Genomic DNA, 9684 nt, shown 5'->3' on the forward strand with positions numbered 1-9684 from the left:
GCAAACGTTGTGCCGACTAATGGACATGGTCATTCCGTACAATTTAAAAACTCATGTATTTGTATACCTAGATGACTTATTAGTAGTATCACAGACTTTTGACGAACATTTAACACACTTAATGGAAGTGGCAACAATAAAGCTGGTTTGACAATAAAAGTTAAAAAAGCAGCTTTGCATTAAGCAGAGTGAAATATCTCGGTTACGTTGTAGGACACGGGACATTACAAGTTGACGAAGATAAAGTTTCGGCCATAAAAGACTTTCCTGTACCAAAATCCATAAAACACTTACGACGATTTTTAGGTATGACAGGATGGTACAGACGATTTATAAAAGACTATTCTACAGTAACATTTCCATTGACTGAACTATTGACGAAGAAAAAGACTTTCGTGTGGACAGATACTGCTCAGGAAGCTTTTGACCAATTAAAAACTAAACTCACTACTGCGCCTTTGCTTGTTCATCCCAATTACAACAAACCGTTTATTTTACAGTGCGACGCGAGTACTTGTGGAGTAGGTGCTGTTTTGGCACAGGAAGACGAAAACGGGACAGAGAGACCAATTGCGTACATGTCTCATTAATTAAACAAGGCTCAGCGAAATTATACTATAACAGAACTCGAGTGTTTAGCTGTAGTAATGGCAGTGAAAAAGTTCCGTTCTTATATCGAAGGTCAAGAATTTAGAATTATAACAGATCATGCTAGTTTAAAGTGGTTAATGAACCAGCGGGACTTGTCAGGTCGTTTAGCTAGATGGTCCATGAAATTGCAAGTTTTTAATTTTGATATATAACATCGTAGTGGCAAGGAAAATGTAGTACCTGATGCTTTGTCTAGAGCACATGAAGGAGAAGTATTAGTAGATGCAATTGATTTAGATAATCTTCCGGCAATAGATCTTGACTCCGTCGCTTTTAGAAGTGAGGAATATACAAAATTACGTGAAGAATTAAAAAAATCTGGTTTAGTTGACTTTAAGATTATCGACGGTTTTATTTACAAAAGGACAGCATTTTCATCTGGTGAAACTGATGAATCTAACTTATGGAAATTGTACGTACCGACAGAATTAAAACATGACGTGATTTACTCAGCACATGACACTACGAACTCATCGCATGGAGGCATCGCTAAAACATTGGAACGAATACGACGATACTTTTATTGGCCAAGACTAGTTGCTGATGTAAAAGATTACATTCAAAATTGTGAGTTATGCAAAACATCCAAAGCGCCGACGAATATTATGAGACCTCCTTTAGGAAAAATGGTACAAACTGAACGACCTTTTCAGAGAATTTATGTAGACTTAATTGGACCTTTTCCCAGGACCAAGAAAGGACACATCGGACTATTGATAGTACTTGATCACTTTTCAAAATTTACGTTTCTTAAACCACTGAAGAAATTTGTATCAAAAGATATAATAAATTATTTACGTAATGAAATTTTTATGTGTTATGGAGTACCGGAAATTTTAGTGTCTGATAACGGTTCGCAGTTTAAGAGTAGAGAATTTGAGAATTTTTTAATAAAATTTGGTGTTCAACATATGGTTACTGCAGTATATAGTCCACAGGCAAACGCAAGTGAGCGCGTAAACCGCTGTATAAATGAGGCTTTAAGATCATACATCCGGAAGGATCAACGTGAGTGGGACGCATACACTGATAGTATAAATTGTTCTCTTAGAAATAGTATTCACCAATCAATCGGAAGAACTCCATACCAGGTTGTATTCGGACAGACAATGTTGACTAATGGAAAGGACTATAAACTTCTAAGAAAACTCAATCTTTTAGCTGAAACTGATGTACAAATTGAACGACAGGACGACTTTACGTTAATACGGGATAAAGTTAAGGATTATATGAAGAAGGCTTACGATAAAAATGTACGAATATATAATTTACGTTCTCGAATAAAAGACTTTACTGTAGGACAGACTGTAATAAGACGTAATTTTGCGCAAAGTTGTAAAATAAATAACTCCAATTCCAAACTTGCACCTGTAGGCATTCAAGCCAAAGTTTTGCGCAAGATTGGACAACTAAATTATGAATTACAAGACTTAGACAATGGAAACATTGGCCACGGCAAAGACATATGGACTTAAAAATTAATTTTATACATATTTATATCCCTTTACAGATCCAGTTATCAATATGCTATGCATATCGGGAAGCTGTATCTGTTTTGTGAGGGCTATCGAAATCAAAATGTTTTATTGGTTACAAATACTTTAGAAATTTTTAATATAAAAATATGTAGGTTTTGAAAATTTAATATTTGAAAATTTTACATTTAAAAATTTTTCATTTGAATATAAAATTCCAAGGAGCTAACAACATACATATAAAATAAATTCTATATTGGATATTATAAATAGAAGTTTATTTTGCCATTTATAAGATTGCATTCAATTTATTGCAACATAGACATCTTAAGGAATATAGAGATTAAGTTGGTTTTGAAACCTATTTTGAGCTGAGAAAAGGTAAGGATGTGTTTTATAACATTCATAAGGTATTAACTAGAATCCATTTTTTTAAAAAAAAAGAAAAAAGGTTTCAATTCAGCCTTTTATTCATCAGCCTGGAAAACAAGATTATTTCCGTTTTAATTGAAAACAAGCCAACTTATTCATCAAATCCTGCGAATTTGTATATAGATAAACTCCTGGATTTTGTTTACCCTGTACAAACCATCAATTTCATAATCAATTGCAATTGAATATTGGGTTGAAATAGGAAAATTTTGAATTCCATCATTAATAATTAAAAACTAACTAATTTCAATTTAACAGATTTTAAATCTAATTTATCTAAAACTCATCTTAAACTAATCTAACTTTTCTTAAACTAATCTTAAATTAATTTAACTAACTAAACCTAATTTTAACATAAATCTAACATAATTTAATATTATTAAACTTAATCTTTCTTTAAAAAAAATATGAAATTACATCTAAATAACTTAATTTTAACTTTTCTTAAAACTAATATTAACTTAACATTTTAAATAACTAATTTGTATATTAATTTTTAATCTATTCAAACTTAAATCAACCCTAAAATAATGTAAAATTCATAAATAACAGTTTAATAATACATTTAGACATATACACTTACATATATTCATTCTTCATATAAATACACTTAACAAAATTTAAAAATCGGAAAATTCAAAATTTGAGAATCAAAATTTAAAAAAAATCTGCAAGTAAGAACCAAATTCAACATTTGGGTGAGTTTGTATATTGTCTTTAATACTTGAAAATTTGAATTTTGAATTATATTGATATTTTAAATTGAATGTAAAATTATTTTAGGATTTAATATTCATAACATTAAATTTTAAAATATTATGTTGTTAACATTTAGAAACAACCCATAATTTCGACTTAACATATTTCAATTTAAAATATTCACAAATTACACTGTTAGATTAAATAAATATACAAATTATAAATACAGTTGTACATATACTTCTACACTACAATAAATTAGAATAATTTATATATTAAGTTATTAGTTTTGATACTTTTTACAAATGTTTACATTTCATTTTTGTTTAATAAATATTGTTTAACTTCACATTCATATAATGTTAAATTAAAGAGTTCATTTTCATTATTTCCATGAACAGTTAGATCGCAAAAGTTAGTGTAATAGATAGGGCTATCTCATGAAAAGTTTATGGTAAGATAGCATGGCAGGGAGGGTATAGACCAGAAGGAAGTAACACCATCTTCTTCCTTAGCTAAATTTCAGTCCATGTATCTATTTTTTTAGTTTATTTTATCGGTTAACATTGAATACTTTATGCTACCTTTTTAAATTTATTTTGTACGGTTCTTAACTAATTTCGAGGAAGACAAGAAACCACCCCATTTCCCTGAGCACGGTCGGATTAAAAGGTAGCACAGTCTTCCGAGAGATAGGGCCAAGAGAAGTTTGGACCGTTACATAAATTGAATGGCGCCCAACGTGGGGCCTCAGCAAACAACAGTTTATTATTTAGCTTCTGCTAATAAAATTATTTAATATCATTTAATGCTGATGGTCACACAACAATTTTAATTACATCGTGGTGTTAACTATTTTATTAATTTCTTCATTTAACATTTTGGAATTTCAGATTTTGAATAAATTTTAAACTCTGAACCAAATGTTTAATTTGTTTATGTTTATAATATTTGTTTGAGATTTTTGATTCTGGAAATTTTCGGGATCGTACTCACAAAATTATATACAATTTTTGGATTTTTTCTCTTACAAAATTTTCTATACTTGTTGATGATTATATATAGGATTTTTGTATTTGATATCTTTCGAATACTTTCCTGTTATAAAATTTAACTCTAAATTTTTATTTTTTTTGTTTTAAGATTTTATTTTGAGATTTTTATATTGATTAATCATCTGAAATCTTAGAACAACATCTTTTTTTCTTTTTATACATAGGTTTGAAATTTAGCATAAATGTATTGTTTTTATATTTAAATTTTTTTGTATTACCTAACTTTTGCATGATTAACTTAGTAGTGGAAATATATTAATTGATTTTGATATTGAAATTAGATATTGAATTGTACAATGCCTATAACTAGAAGCCAAGATAACTTTTTAAATATTGTAGAACCAGCGAACGTTAGTTTTACAGTAGATGTAGGATCATCGAATACGAATCAGGGTGAACATGTACGTTCGACAAGACGAAATGCTTCAGCTCGGGCTCGGGATGATAGTTCACATTCACAACCTGACAATGATTCTCGGACAAGACAATTAATAAATGACAGTTTGGGAACTTTTCGTAATGAAATAATGAGTTTCATTACTAATGAAATGAGAACCTTGGTTCAAAATATAAATACCCAAACTATTTCCAACCAACCTCTTTCAACGGAAGATTGTCCAAATATTTCGCCAAGATCATTTCGACAAAGTAACAATTCTGAACCAGAACCATTTTTGGCAGATAAGGTTTTGAATATTATTAGAAATTGGAAGATCAAATTTACCGGCCACGACAACCAAATGTCAGTAGACGAATTTATTCATCGTGTTAATATACTGACAACAAATAAATTTAGAGGAGATTTTGAAATTTTGTGTAAGCACGCTCATAGCCTTTTTGAAGGTAAAGCGCTTGAGTGGTACTGGCGATACCATAGACAGACTAATGACATCGATTGGTTTTCACTAACTAATGCATTAAGGATCCAATATAAAGAAGACATACAGACTTTGACATACTTGACGATATACGTCGACGCAAGCAGAAACACAACGAAAATTTCGACGAGTATTTTGACGCTATTTCAGCTATGACTGACAGACTTAAGACTCCAATTTCGGATAGAGATCTTTGTGAGACAATCATTAGAAATTTGAAAAATGAAATACGACACGAACTTCTACATTTGGAAATTAACAATGTTTCTCAACTTCGGCGTGAAGTAAGGAAACATGAGAAGTTCATGAAGGATCTTCATACACATGAATCTAGAAAATCAAATAAAGGACATATTTCAGAGATGACTAATGAGGACATAGAATTAGAAGACAGATCTGATGAAATTTGTACTGTACATCAAAATTTGATTTGTTGGAATTGTGATAAATTGGGACACACGTATTTCGATTGCTTAGAACCTAGACATATTTTTTGTTACGGTTGCGGTGCCAAGAACGTTTATAGACCAAATTGTCCCAAATGTTTTAAAAAGTCGGGAAACGGACAGAAGGATGTTCGACGGACGTTTTAAGGACATCCGATACTGTAGGACGTAATAACTCGGACTTTAACTCGGATCCAACAAAGACTGAAAATGACAGACATGTCGACAATACTGACAAAGTAAACCTTTCTCATCCGTTGATAAAACCTTATCATATTCGATTAGCTGAATATAAGAAAGCGCGAGCAAGAATATTTGGTGAGGATAGAAAAATAAGTAGGTCTTCCAAGCGTATTCGTGAATTCTATCGAAAGTTAAAATTATTTAAAAATACTATAATTTCTCCAATCATATCTCAAGAACAAGATAGTAGACCATATATTAACCTTAAGGTAAATAATACCTTTTGTATGGCCCTTCTAGACAGCGGCGCGAATAAGAGTGTTATTGGTGGAACTTTAGCTACTGAAGTTCAAAATGAGTCTTGTTTTAGGAGATGTGTAGGTAATGTACGTACAGCAGACGGACAAAGACAGGATGTTTTAGGGATTGCTAATTTGAATGTGACATTTCAAGGACAGACAAAATCTTTTGAATTTTTAGTAGTACCGTCAATTAGACAGGATATAATTTGTGGATACGATTTCTGGTTGAATTTTGGACTCAAAATTTCAGTTAACTATATTGATCAAATTGACTGTACTGAAATAGACCCGGATAAACTTAAACTTACCACTGAACAGAAACAACGATTAGACAACATTATTGCAACGTTTCCGAATTCTGAAATAGAAGGTTTGGGATGTACCAATTTGATATTACATAGCATTGATACAGGGAATGCAAAACCGATAAAACAACGGTATTATCCAATTTCTCCAGCCGTCGAGAAACAACTTTGCGGAGAATTGAATAGAATGATTTCTCTCGGTGTCATAGAAGAACCTCCAAATTCTCCATGGTCATCTCCTACCGTTGTTGTTGTCAAACCAGGTAAAGTAAGAATGTGTGTTGACAGTAGGAAATTGAACTCCGTGACAATAAAGGACGCATACCCAATTCCAAATATAGACGGACTTATAGCTTCCTCCAGTTCATTGCATTTCAAAGATTGATTTGAAAGATGCCTTTTGGCAAATTAAACTGGACGAAGACTCGAAACCAAAGACAGCTTTTACAGTCCCTAATCGGCCATTGTATCAATTTACAAGAATGCCGTTTGGACTTTGTAACGCACCGCAAACGTTGTGCTGACTAATGGACATGGTCATTCCGTACAATTTAAAAACTCATGTTTTTGTATACCTAGATGACTTATTAGTAGTATCACAGACTTTTGACGAACATTTAACACACTTAATGGAAGTGGCAACAATAAAGCTGGTTTGACAATAAAAGTTAAAAAGCAGCTTTGCATTAAGCAGAGTGAAATATCTCGGTTACGTTGTATGACACGGGACATTACAAGTTGACGAAGATAAAGTTTCGGCCATAAAAGACTTTCCTGTACCAAAATCCATAAAACACTTACGACGATTTTTAGGTATGACAGGATGGTATAGACGATTTATAAAAGACTATTCTACAGTAACATTTCCATTGACTGAACTATTGACGAAGAAAAAGACTTTCGTGTGGACAGATACTGCTCAGGAAGCTTTTGACCAATTAAAAACTAAACTCACTACTGCGCCTTTGCTTGTTCATCCCAATTACAACAAACCGTTTATTTTACAGTGCGACGCGAGTACTTGTGGAGTAGGTGCTGTTTTGGCACAGGAAGACGAAAACGGGACAGAGAGACCAATTGCTTACATGTCTCATAAATTAAACAAGGCTCAGCGAAATTATACTATAACAGAACTCGAAAGTGAAAAAGTTCCGTTCTTATATCGAAGGTCAAGAATTTAGAATTATAACAGATCATGCTAGTTTAAAGTGGTTAATGAACCAGCGGGTCGTTTAGCTAGATGATCCATGAAATTGCAAGTTTTTAATTTTGATATAGAACATCGTAGTGGCAAGGAGAATGTAGTACCTGATGCTTTGTCTAGAGCACATGAAGGAGAAGTATTAGTAGATGCAATTGATTTAGATAATCTTCCGGCAATAGATCTTGACTCCGTCGCTTTTAGAAGTGAGGAATATACAAAATTACGTGAAGAATTAAAAAAATCTGGTTTAGTTGACTTTAAGATTATCGACGGTTTTATTTACAAAAGGACAGAATTTTCATCTGGTGAAACTGATGAATCTAACTTATGGAAATTGTACGTACCGACAGAATTAAAACATGACGTGATTTACTCAGCACATGACACTACGAACTCATCGCATGGAGGCATCGCTAAAACATTGGAACGAATACGACGATACTTTTATTGGCCAAGACTAGTTGCTGATGTAAAAGATTACATTCAAAATTGTGAGTTATGCAAAACATCCAAAGCGCCGACGAATATTATGAGACCTCCTTTAGGAAAAATGGTACAAACTGAACGACCTTTTCAGAGAATTTATGTAGACTTAATTGGACCTTTTCCCAGGACCAAGAAAGGACACATCGGACTATTGATAGTACTTGATCACTTTTCAAAATTTACGTTTCTTAAACCACTGAAGAAATTTGTATCAAAAGATATAATAAATTATTTACGTAATGAAATTTTTATGTGTTATGGAGTACCGGAAATTTTAGTGTCTGATAACGGTTCGCAGTTTAAGAGTAGAGAATTTGAGAATTTTTTAATAAAATTTGGTGTTCAACATATGGTTACTGCAGTATATAGTCCACAGGCAAACGCAAGTGAGCGCGTAAACCGCTGTATAAATGAGGCTTTAAGATCATACATCCGGAAGGATCAACGTGAGTGGGACGCATACACTGATAGTATAAATTGTTCTCTTAGAAATAGTATTCACCAATCAATCGGAAGAACTCCATACCAGGTTGTATTCGGACAGACAATGTTGACTAATGGAAAGGACTATAAACTTCTAAGAAAACTCAATCTTTTAGCTGAAACTGATGTACAAATTGAACGACAGGACGACTTTACGTTAATACGGGATAAAGTTAAGGATTATATGAAGAAGGCTTACGATAAAAATGTACGAATATATAATTTACGTTCTCGAATAAAAGACTTTACTGTAGGACAGACTGTAATAAGACGTAATTTTGCGCAAAGTTGTAAAATAAATAACTTCAATTCCAAACTTGCACCTGTAGGCATTCAAGCCAAAGTTTTGCGCAAGATTGGACAACTAAATTATGAATTACAAGACTTAGACAATGGAAACATTGGCCACGGCAAAGACATATGGACTTAAAAATTAATTTTATACATATTTATATCCCTTTACAGATCCAGTTATCAATATGCTATGCATATCGGGAAGCTGAATCTGTTTTGTGAGGGCTATCGAAATCAAAATGTTTTATTGGTTACAAATACTTTAGAAATTTTTAATATAAAAATATGTAGGTTTTGAAAATTTAGTATTTGAAAATTTTACATTTCAAAATTTTTCATTTGAATATAAAATTCCAAGGAGCTAACAACATACATATAAAATAAATTCTATATTGGATATTATAAATAGAAGTTTATTTTGCCATTTATAAGATTGCATTCAATTTATTGCAACATAGACATCTTAAGGAATATAGAGATTAAGTTGGTTTTGAAACATATTTTGAGCTGAGAAAAGGTAAGGATGTGTTTTATAACATTCATAAGGTATTAACTAGAATCCATTTTTTTTTAAAAAAAGAAAAAAGGTTTCAATTCATCAGCCTGGAAAACAAGATTATTTCCGTTTTAATTGAAAACAAGCCAACTTATTCATCAAATCCTGCGAATTTGTATATAGATAAACTCCTGGATTTTGTTTACCCTGTACAAACCATCAATTTCATAATCAATTGCAATTGAATATTGGGTTGAAATAGGAAAATTTTGAATTCCATCATTAATAATTAAAA

Source organism: Calliphora vicina, chromosome 2, assembly GCF_958450345.1.
Source record: "Calliphora vicina chromosome 2, idCalVici1.1, whole genome shotgun sequence".
NCBI classification, from domain to species: domain Eukaryota; kingdom Metazoa; phylum Arthropoda; class Insecta; order Diptera; family Calliphoridae; genus Calliphora; species Calliphora vicina.